The 10,779-nt window shown below is 40.6% G+C and overlaps 1 non-coding gene across 1 annotated transcript; it reads left to right on the top strand.

Moving 5' to 3' along the window:
* Nucleotides 1-477: 477 nt before the first annotated feature.
* On the top strand, nt 478-584 carry LOC130716364 (small nucleolar RNA R71). The gene has a single exon (XR_009011981.1). It is a non-coding gene; the product is annotated as a small nucleolar RNA R71 (small nucleolar RNA).
* The last annotated feature ends 10,195 nt before the right edge of the window (nt 585-10,779 follow it).

The following is a 10,779-nucleotide window of genomic DNA, read 5'->3' as shown; positions in this document are numbered from 1 at the left end:
GCTTTTCTTGGAACCTCCACTTTCACCTTCTACTCTCTCTTGTGGCTGCCTTGAGCTTTGGCCTTGGAAACCTTGGCTAGGAATATGCCTTTGAAAGCCACTTCCTTCACTTCCTCCTCTGGTCTAGTCTCGGTGCATTCCTGGCTATCATGTGGTCCTCCACAAGTCACACACTCCAATTTGGCAACTCGACCACCAATCTTGGTAGTCTTCATTTGATTTTGAATCTCATTCATTTGCTTGGAGAGTTGCTTGTTGGAGGCCATGAGTTGATCATAAGCCTCAACCTCTAGGACCCCTCTTCGGGCTTGGCGTTCATTACTTGAGTTCATGGCCCTTATAGCCATTTTTTCAATCAACTCTTACCCCACTTGTGGAAGTAAGGCATCGAACTCACCGTTTGAAGCCGCATCCAAGCCAAACCTCGAAGAATATTGGAGACCATCATAGAACTTTGCTACTTGTTCCGCTTGAGTGAGGTTATATTGAGGACACCTCCTCAAGAGTTTTTTGAACCTTTCCCAAGCTTCACAGAGATTTTCGTCGGTGGATTGAGCAAAAGTCATAATGTCATTCTTGAGCTTTCTCAAGAGGGCTCTTGGAACAAACCTTGTGGTGAATTTCTCAGCCAAGTCCTCCCAAGATGTAATGCTACCTTGGGGCTGCGAATTCAACCACTCTTCAGCAGTATCCCTCAATGAAAAAGGGATTAAACTGAAGCGGATGGTGTCCGCTGAAACATTCTGAACTCTGTAGGTGTTGCAATTGCGGATGAACCGCTCCATGTGTGCATGAGGATCTTCAAGAGAACCTCCACCGTACTGATTTTGGCTCACCAAATTGATGAATGTCGGCCTCAGCTCAAAATTTCTCGTGCCATCGGGGGAAACTATGCTGCCCGGATAATCGTAGCTCATGGCAGCCGAGGTGAGGTCTCTAAGAGATCGATTGGCATTCTCCGCTTCTTGCTCTTGAAGTCTTTGAGCAATAGCCTCATTCACTCTTTCTTCAATGTGGGCTTGCAATTCCTCCTCCGTCATATGGGCAGCCATGGCGGCTATCTCAGCAGCTCTTTGCTGAGCTCGACGACGATGGAGGGTACGTTCAGGCTCCGGATCAAACTCCAATGGATCCTTGCCAAGCCTACCTTGCATAAACTGAAATACACAACCAAAGAAAGGTTAGTAATACCTGTTCAATGCAATGAAAAACAACAAACTTGTAACTTAAACCGAAAACCACAAACAGTCCCCGGCAACGGCGCCAAAAACTGGTTGGTCAATCTGCAAGTGCACAGATATCTCCGGGTTTTAATATCGAATCCACAGGGACCGTGAGTGAGAATTGTGGTTTAAGCTCAAAGCTTGTGAGTTTTGAAAGCAAATAAAATTCAGTTTTTGGATTTGTTTGTTTGTAACAAGAGTTCGCAAAATTAGCAATGGTAAAGAGATTAAAATATTAGTTGATGAAAATGCACTGGGTTAATGTTCATCCAATCCTTCCTAGACAACCTACCCTATGCAATTGAAACCTTGAATCACTCCCTTATTATTATAGCCTAGATACTTACTCATTGATTCCTCACATGAGCAATTCTCTCATACTAAAAGCTAAACCCAATTCCTTGTGTACCTAGTCATTCATATGAGGTTTATAAGCATGCAATTTTCAGGCCAACAAAACCATTCCCCCACTATATTCCTAGAAGCAAGCAAAGAGAGGTCAATTTCAACCCAAGTCCCCAAATTACAACAATCTTCCAATATGATTGCAATTTAGCCTTAAGCAAAGGTGCACCCAAGCTTATCATGCATAAAAGAATTGAAAAATAAGGTAGATTCAAGAACAAGAGCATAGAGATAGGAATTAAGTCTAGAAATTCATGAAATCACATTAAACCCAAAGCAAAAGAAGAGTCTAGCCACTCATGCCTAGTGAATCCATACAAAAATGTAAAGAAAACCTGGAAAATACAAGGTGGAAGCCTCTCACAAGCCCCAAAAGCACTTCCTAAGCTCCAATACTTGGTAGAAATCTAAGTAAAAATCAGAAGTTCTGAACAAAATTGCCTAAAGCCTTATTTATAGGCAAAAAAAAGTCGAGCTGGGGCGCTCAAGCGCTGCCCTGGGGCGCTTGAGCGCCCATGTGGCAGAAGCAAGGCTCGAGCTTCTGGAGTGCTGGCGCTGGAGCGCCAGGTGAGGGCGCTGGAGCGCCAGCTGCACGCTCTTGGTGGCTTTTCAGCTTTTTGTAACCCCCCTTTGAATGCTTTCTTCAATTCCTTTGCATCTTGGCCTTCCTTTTCCATAAGTTACCTGTTGCAGCACTAAAGGACCAAGACAAGGAGTAAAATCAAGAAAATCAAAGGGCTTTTAACCACCTTAGTCCTCACAAAATCATGGCAAAACTCATGCAAGTCCTAAGCTCTACACAAATGCAAAAACAACCCTCAAAAAACCATAAAATTACCAAAACTTAACTCAAACTCAAATAAACACAAAAATGCATGAGAATGCATGAAACACTACATGAGACAAAGAAAAAGACTTAAAACACTCAAAGAAATGACCCTAAAACCACTACTAACATAGGGTCATCACACTTGAGTGAAGAAGTTTATGTTGAGCAACCTAAAGGGTTCATAGATCCACATCATCTAGATCATGTGTACAAACTAAGGAAGGCATTGTATGGTTTAAAACAAGCACCTAGGGCTTGGTATGAGAGGCTTACTGAGTTTCTTGTTAGCAATGGCTACTGCAAGGGTGGAATTGACAAGACTCTATTTGTGAAGAATGATAAAGGGAAGCTCATGATAGCACAAATCTATGTGAATGATATAGTATTTGGAGGAATGTCGAACACGATGGTGGAGCATTTCGTCCAACAAATGAAATCGTAGTTTGAGATGAGCTTAGTTGGTGAGTTGAATTATTTTCTAGGGTTGCTAGTCAAGCAAATGGAGGATTCCATGTTCATTTCACAGAGCAAGTATGCTAAAGGCTTGGTCAAGAAGTTTGGACTAGAGAAGGCAGGTCACAAAAGAACCCCAACTGCAACTCATATCAAATTGACCAAGGATGAGCAGGGAGAAGATGTTGATCAAAGTCTCTACAGAAGCATGATAGGAAGCTTATTGTATCTTACTGCTAGCAGACCAGATATCACCTTTTGTTGTTGGTGTGTGTGCTAGGTATCAAGCTGCTCCTAAGACAAGTCATCTACTGCAAGCGAAGAGAATTATCAAGTACATCAATGCTACAAGTGAATACTCATGATACAAACTCTTCTTTAGTTGGATATTGTGATGTAGATTGGGCAGGTAATGCATATGATAGAAAAAGCACATCAGGAGGGTGTTTCTTCTTAGGAAATTATTTGATCTCATGGTTTAGTAAGAAGCACAATTGTGTATCATTATCAACCGCAGAAGCTGAGTACATTGCTGCTGGAAGTAGTTGCACAGGATGTCATGACATTGTATTGCGACAATCTCAGTGCAATAAATATTTCCAAGAATCCAATACAGCATAGCAGAACCAAGCACATTGATATAAGACATCATTTTATTAGGGACTCAATCATCTTGAGTACATGAGCCCCTACAGGACTTCCCTCTGCCAGCCTACTGATGAGGACAAGGACAAGGACAAGGGTCATGGAGCGCTAAAAGGACTTGGAGGACCAATGACTAGGGCAAGGGCTAAAAGGGCCAAGGAAGCACTTCAACAGATGATAGCATTAGCTCTTGAGGAAGGAACCCATGTGCGAGAACTTGAGCCCAAATTGGTGAATTTCCTCATGAACTATGAAGAGGAAGTCGTCCAAGATCAGCCCAATTAATTGGAGCTGAGTTCGAATTTTATTTCTAGTTTTTTTTTCAATCCAATAAGTCCCTAATACACCAAGGATGCATTAGCAATTAATGGACCTGAAGTGGAGGCATGTGGGGCGTGAATAAGAAGGCTTTAAGGGAGGAATATTCCAAGTTTGCATCAGCTCTTGATGGCTGAAGTAAAACTCCAAGAATCTCTTTCAATTGAAGTTAATTTCCTGTTTTTGTTTAATGTAATGAGAGAAAGTTTAGGGGCTGTTACAAGCTGAGCTTGACCAACTCATTAGGAGTTTTTATTTGAATTTTCAGTTCAGAATTGGATGTTAAAACTCCATAATTAGTCATTAATTGGAGTTAAGACCATGACTCACCTTTGTAATTCAAAACAAAGCCAAACTCTTTTAAAAGGGAGGGACGGCCAAGCATGGAGATCATGAATGAATAAGATTATTTTTTCTGAGTTAGTTCAGTTTGTTGAGAGTGATTCTCATATCCCTTGAGTGATTCAAGACCTTGACTTATCAAAGGTTTGCCACCACCTTTGTGTGACGTCTGCACTTCCATATCCATAAAGTTCCATTCCAATTCTGTCCATCTTTTCCTTGCACGAAATTCTTCTTTGTTTTCCCCTTCCAACTCTGATTTCTCAAGTCCTAAAATCATCCTAGACGATCCATCAAGCCCTTGCATCAACTTGGGGCATATCATTTGGTAATCAGAGCTCCGGTTCTAGGATTTTGGTTTCTTTTCTTATCTGGAATTCTGGTTAGCAACTCTTTGTCATTTCTTGTTACCTTGATTTTAGTTTTTGTTTCTTTTGGCTGAACCATTGCAAAAGTTAAGCCTTGTTAATTGTTCAGAATCAAAAACAAATTACAAAACGAAAATTCAAAAAAAAAAAACGAAAATTCAAAAAAAAAAAATGGCTGAATGGTTCTTGTTTAATTAGCCAAATTCAATTGTTCAAGGTAATTTTGTTGCTAGCATTCCAATTTATTTTCTTCTTTCTGTTTGTTCTTGAATTCTTCTTTAGTCTCTAAATATTTGGAGTCCTTTCCATTTCTGTGGTGATTTGTCTTGTCTTCTTTTGTTTCATATTCTAAAGTCTATTCTAATCTGTGTGACTCTACACAAATTTGGTGGCATAATTCTTTGTGTGTCTTAACTTTGATTTACTCAAGAGATTGTGAGAATTTTTGAGTGGAAAAAGGCAAGAGTGCACATCATAGAAAAGCCAATTTGAGGGAAACACGAGAGAAGTGAGGTAAACACTAACATTTGTTTGTTCTACTTGAATCTTTTCATTTGTCAAAGATGTCAGGAGAAGAGGAGGAGCAACCAGCAGTGCGACTCTCGACCATCGAAATGCGGGCTCTTACACAACATCTGGAAAACTTAATGAGGAGGCAAACTGAAGAGATCCACGAAAGGCTGGATCAAATGGAGAACCGGAACAATAGTGACAGTGAAGGCGGGAGGCCACGACGAATTCATGAAAATCCTAGACCTGCTCGGATTGAAGGAGTCAAATTCCAAATTCCTCCTTTTAAGGGAAAGAGTGATCCAGAGGCATACTTGGAGTGGGAACTCAAAATAGAGCATGTCTTTGCTTGCAACAACTATGAGGAGGACCAAAAGGTGAAACTTGCAGCTGCTCACTTTTCAGACTATGCTCTTGTTTGGTGGAATAAGTTTGCAAAAGAGAGATTGAGAAATGAGGAGCCAGCGGTGGAAACATGGGCTGAAATGAAACGAATCATGAGGAAAAGATATGTCCCTTCAAGCCATGCTAGGGATGTAAAATTTAAACTTCAAAAACTTACCCAAGGCAGCAAGAGTGTTGAGGAGTATTACAAAGAACTTGAGGTGCTTATGTTGCAAGCCAATCTTGAGGAGGATGAAGAGGTAACCATGATTCGATTTATTAATGGTTTATCTAATGATGTTAGAGATATTGTAGAACTTCAGGAATATGTAGACATGGAAGAATTGCTGCACAAGGCCACTAAAGTTGAGCAACAACTCAAAAGGAAAGGGCTTGCAAGGAAGAGTTCTACCAATTCCAATTCATCTTGGAGAGACAGAATGAAGAATGAAGGGCCGAGCACCCTTAGCAAACCAGCCACCAAACCACAAGCTTCAGCTTCTTCAAAACCTCTTGAACAACCATCCAAAAAGAGCAAAGAGGTCAAGTGCTTCAAATGCCAAGGTATGGGACATTATGCTTATGAATGTGCCTCCAAAAAGACCATGATTCTTAAGGATGATGAAGACTACACCAGTGAGTCCGAAGGAGAACAAAGTGAAGAAGAAGAGGAGGCAGCCATGAATGGTGAACTGTTGATGATCCGGAGAATGCTTGGTAGCCAACAAAAGCCAAAGAAAGAAAGCCAAAGAGAGAATATCTTTCACACAAGATGTTCTGTCAATGGGCAGACTTGCTTGATGATTGTTGATGGCGGGAGCTGTACTAATGTGGCTAGTGAAAGAATGGTGGAGAAGCTGAACCTGGTCACAAAACCACATCCTTGGCCATACAAACTTCAATGGCTCAGCCACTATGGAGAAATACAAGTAAGTAAGCAAGTTGAAGTTGACTTTTCCATTGGCAAATACAGGGATAAGGTTCTTTGTGATGTTGTTCCCATGGAGGCTAGTCACATACTGCTGGGAAGACCATGGCAATATGACACCAACTCTGATCATAATGGCAGCACCAACAAGATCTCATTCCAACATCATGGCCAGAAAATTACGCTCAAACCTTTGAGCCCTAGGGAGGTGCGTGAGGATCAAAAGAAAATGAGAGAAAAGATTGAACAAGAGAGAAAAGAAAAGAGTGAGACACTTGAAAGAAAGCAAAAAGAAAAGAGTGAAACACTTGAGAGAGAGCAAAAAGAAAAGAGTGAAATACTTGAGAGAAAAGAAATTTGTTTGATCAAAAAGAGAGAGGTGAAAAGGATGATAGCTTCAAAACAGATCCTATACTTGATGTTTTGCAAAAATCAGATTTTGAACACTAACACTTTTGAAAATTTTGAGCTGCCTTCTAGTGTTAAATCTCTTTTGCAGGATTATGAGGATGTGTTTCCAACAAGTGTTCCAAGTGGTCTACCACCACTGAGAGGAATTGAGCATCAAATTGATCTCATTCCGGGAGCTTCTTTGCCTAATAGGCCAGCATATAGAAGCAACCCACAAGAAACCACTGAAATTCAAAGACAAGTGGAAGAACTCTTGAACAAAGGGTGGGTAAGAAATAGCATGAGTCCTTGTGCTGTACCGGTGATTTTGGTACCAAAGAAAGATGGGACTTGGAGAATGTGCTCTGATTGTAGAGCCTTGAATAATTTCACCATTAAGTATAGGCACCCTATTCCTAGACTTGATGATTTGCTTGATGAATTGCATGGAGCATGTTATTTTTCAAAAATTGATTTGAAAAGTGGTTACAATCAAATAAGGATTAAAGAAGGGGATGAATGGAAAACTGCTTTCAAAACTAAATATGGTTTGTATGAATGGTTGGTTATGCCTTTTGGTTTAACTAATGCACCTAGTACTTTTATGAGACTAATGAACCATGTTTTGAGGGAATTCATTGGGAAATTTGTGGTTGTGTACTTTGATGATATTTTGGTCTATAGCACTACTCTTGAGCTGCATGTTGAGCACTTAAGATCTGTCTTGAGTATGCTTAGAAAGGAAAAATTGTTTGCCAATCTTGAGAAATGCACTTTTTGCACTGACCATGTTGTGTTTCTTGGTTTTGTTGTGAGTCCGAAAGGAGTGCAGGTTGATGAGGAAAAGATCAAAGCCATTCAAGAGTGGCCCACTCCTAAATCCGTGGGTGATGTAAGAAGTTTTCATGGCTTGGCCAGTTTCTACAGGAGGTTTGTAAAGGACTTTAGTACCTTGGCAACACCCCTAAATGAAGTGGTGAAAAAGAATGTGGGTTTTCATTGGGGAAAGAATCAAGAAGAGGCCTTTGCTGCCCTAAAGCATAAGCTTACCCATGCACCTATACTTGCTTTACCTAACTTTGCTAAATCTTTTGAACTTGAATGTGATGCTTCAAATGTAGGTATTGGTGCTGTGTTGCTTCAAGAAGGCCACCCAATTGCTTATTTTAGTGAAAAGTTAAGCGGAGCTGCCCTTAACTATTCTACTTATGATAAGGAATTGTATGTTTTGGTGAGAGCTTTGAAGACTTGGCAGCATTATCTTTTGCCCAAGGAATTCGTGATTCATAGTGATCATGAGTCGCTGAAATACTTGAAGGGGCAAGGTAAGTTGAACAAAAGGCATGCCAAATGGGTTGAATTTTTGGAACAATTTCCCTATGTCATAAAACACAAAAAAGGGAAAAGTAACATTGTGGCTGATGCTTTATCCAGGAGACACGTGTTGCTTTCCATGTTAGAGACTAAATTGCTAGGACTTGAACATGTGAAAGAAATGTATGAAAAAGATGATAACTTTGCTGAAATTTTTGTGGCTTGTGAGAAAGTTTCTCAAAATGGATTTTATAGGCACAATGGATTTTTATTTAAGGAAAACAGGTTGTGTGTGCCTAAAAGTTCCATTAGAGAACTGCTTGTTAAAGAATCCCATGCTGGGGGATTAATGGGTCATTTTGGAGTCCAAAAGACTCTAGAAACTTTACAGGAACATTTTTATTGGCCCAAAATGAAACATGATGTGATCAAGTTTTGTGAACATTGCATTGTTTGCAAGAAGGCTAAGTCTAAGGTGATGCCACATGGTTTGTATATTCCTTTGCCAATCCCTGAATACCCTTGGGTTGACTTGTCTATGGACTTTGTTTTAGGCCTCCCTAGAACAAAGAATGGTAAGGATTCCACTTTTGTGGTTGTTGATAGGTTTTCAAAAATGGCTCACTTTATTCCTTGCAGGAAAGCTGATGATGCTTGTCACGTTGCTGATTTGTTCTTTAAAGAAGTTGTAAGACTTCATGGGATGCCTAGAAGCATAGTTAGTGATAGGGACACCAAGTTCCTAAGTCACTTCTGGAGGACTTTATGGGGGAAGTTAGGTACTAAACTTTTGTTCTCTACCACTTGCCACCCACAAACTGATGGGCAAACTGAGGTGGTTAATAGGACCCTAGGCACCTTGCTTAGGACTGTCCTTAAGGCCAACTTAAAGGCTTGGGAGGCGTGTTTGCCTCATGTTGAATTTGCTTACAATAGGGCTGTCCGTAGCACTACCAATTGCTCTCCATTTGAAGTAGTGTATGGATTTAACCCTTTGACTCCTCTTGATTTGTTGCCTATGCCTAACATTTCTGTTTTCAAGCACAAGGAAGGACAGGGCAAAGCTGAATATGTCAAGAAGATGCATGAGCGTGTGAAGGCTCAAATTGAGAGAAAGAATGAGAGTTATGCTAGGCAAGCTAACAAGGGAAGAAAGGAGGTGGTGCTCCAACCCGGAGATTGGGTTTGGGTGCACATGAGGAAGGAAAGGTTTCCAGAACAAAGGAAATCCAAACTCCAACCTAGAGGGGATGGACCTTTTCAAGTACTTGAGAGAGTCAATAACAATGCCTATAAAATAGAGCTTCCAGGTGAGTATAACATCAGCTCAACCTTTAATGTCTCTGATTTATCTCTCTTCGATGCAGATGGAGGAGAATTTGATTTGAGGTCAAATCCTTTTCAAGAGGGAGGGAATGATGAGGACAAGGACAAGGACAAGGGTCATGGAGCGCTAAAAGGACTTGGAGGACCAATGACTAGGGCAAGGGCTAAAAGGGCCAAGGAAGCACTTCAACAGATGATAGCATTAGCTCTTGAGGAAGGAACCCATGTGCGAGAACTTGAGCCCAAATTGGTGAATTTCCTCATGAACTATGAAGAGGAAGTCGTCCAAGATCAGCCCAATTAATTGGAGCTGAGTTCGAATTTTATTTCTAGTTTTTTTTTCAATCCAATAAGTCCCTAATACACCAAGGATGCATTAGCAATTAATGGACCTGAAGTGGAGGCATGTGGGGCGTGAATAAGAAGGCTTTAAGGGAGGAATATTCCAAGTTTGCATCAGCTCTTGATGGCTGAAGTAAAACTCCAAGAATCTCTTTCAATTGAAGTTAATTTCCTGTTTTTGTTTAATGTAATGAGAGAAAGTTTAGGGGCTGTTACAAGCTGAGCTTGACCAGCTCATTAGGAGTTTTTATTTGAATTTTCAGTTCAGAATTGGATGTTAAAACTCCATAATTAGTCATTAATTGGAGTTAAGACCATGACTCACCTTTGTAATTCAAAACAAAGCCAAACTCTTTTAAAAGGGAGGGACGGCCAAGCATGGAGATCATGAATGAATAAGATTATTTTTTCTGAGTTAGTTCAGTTTGTTGAGAGTGATTCTCATATCCCTTGAGTGATTCAAGACCTTGACTTATCAAAGGTTTGCCACCACCTTTGTGTGACGTCTGCACTTCCATATCCATAAAGTTCCATTCCAATTCTGTCCATCTTTTCCTTGCACGAAATTCTTCTTTGTTTTCCCCTTCCAACTCTGATTTCTCAAGTCCTAAAATCATCCTAGACGATCCATCAAGCCCTTGCATCAACTTGGGGCATATCACCTACATTGATAAAGTTTCTTGGAAACCTCAAACCGCTCATGCCTAGCTTGCCCTTGATAGAGCTTCTTCAAGTGCACGATCATATCGTACGCTTCCATGTTCTCATGTTGCTTGTGAAGCTTAGAGTTCATGGAAGCCAGCATGAGATGCTAACATCTATAGCATCGTCTTGCAGCTTCTTAAAAGTTGTTTTCTCACGAGCTGGGGCTTCCTCAGCGGGGTTTTAGGAAGTGCTTCTTCCAGGACATGTTTCTTTTTCTCTTGCTTGATGATTATCCTCAAGTTTCGATACCAGTCAAGAAAATTAGTTCCGGACAACTTTTACTTCTCAAGGATTGAT

This window comes from Lotus japonicus, chromosome 4, assembly GCF_012489685.1.
Source record: "Lotus japonicus ecotype B-129 chromosome 4, LjGifu_v1.2".
Taxonomy (NCBI): Eukaryota; Viridiplantae; Streptophyta; class Magnoliopsida; order Fabales; family Fabaceae; genus Lotus; species Lotus japonicus.
This window is presented reverse-complemented; position numbering and strand designations above follow the sequence as displayed.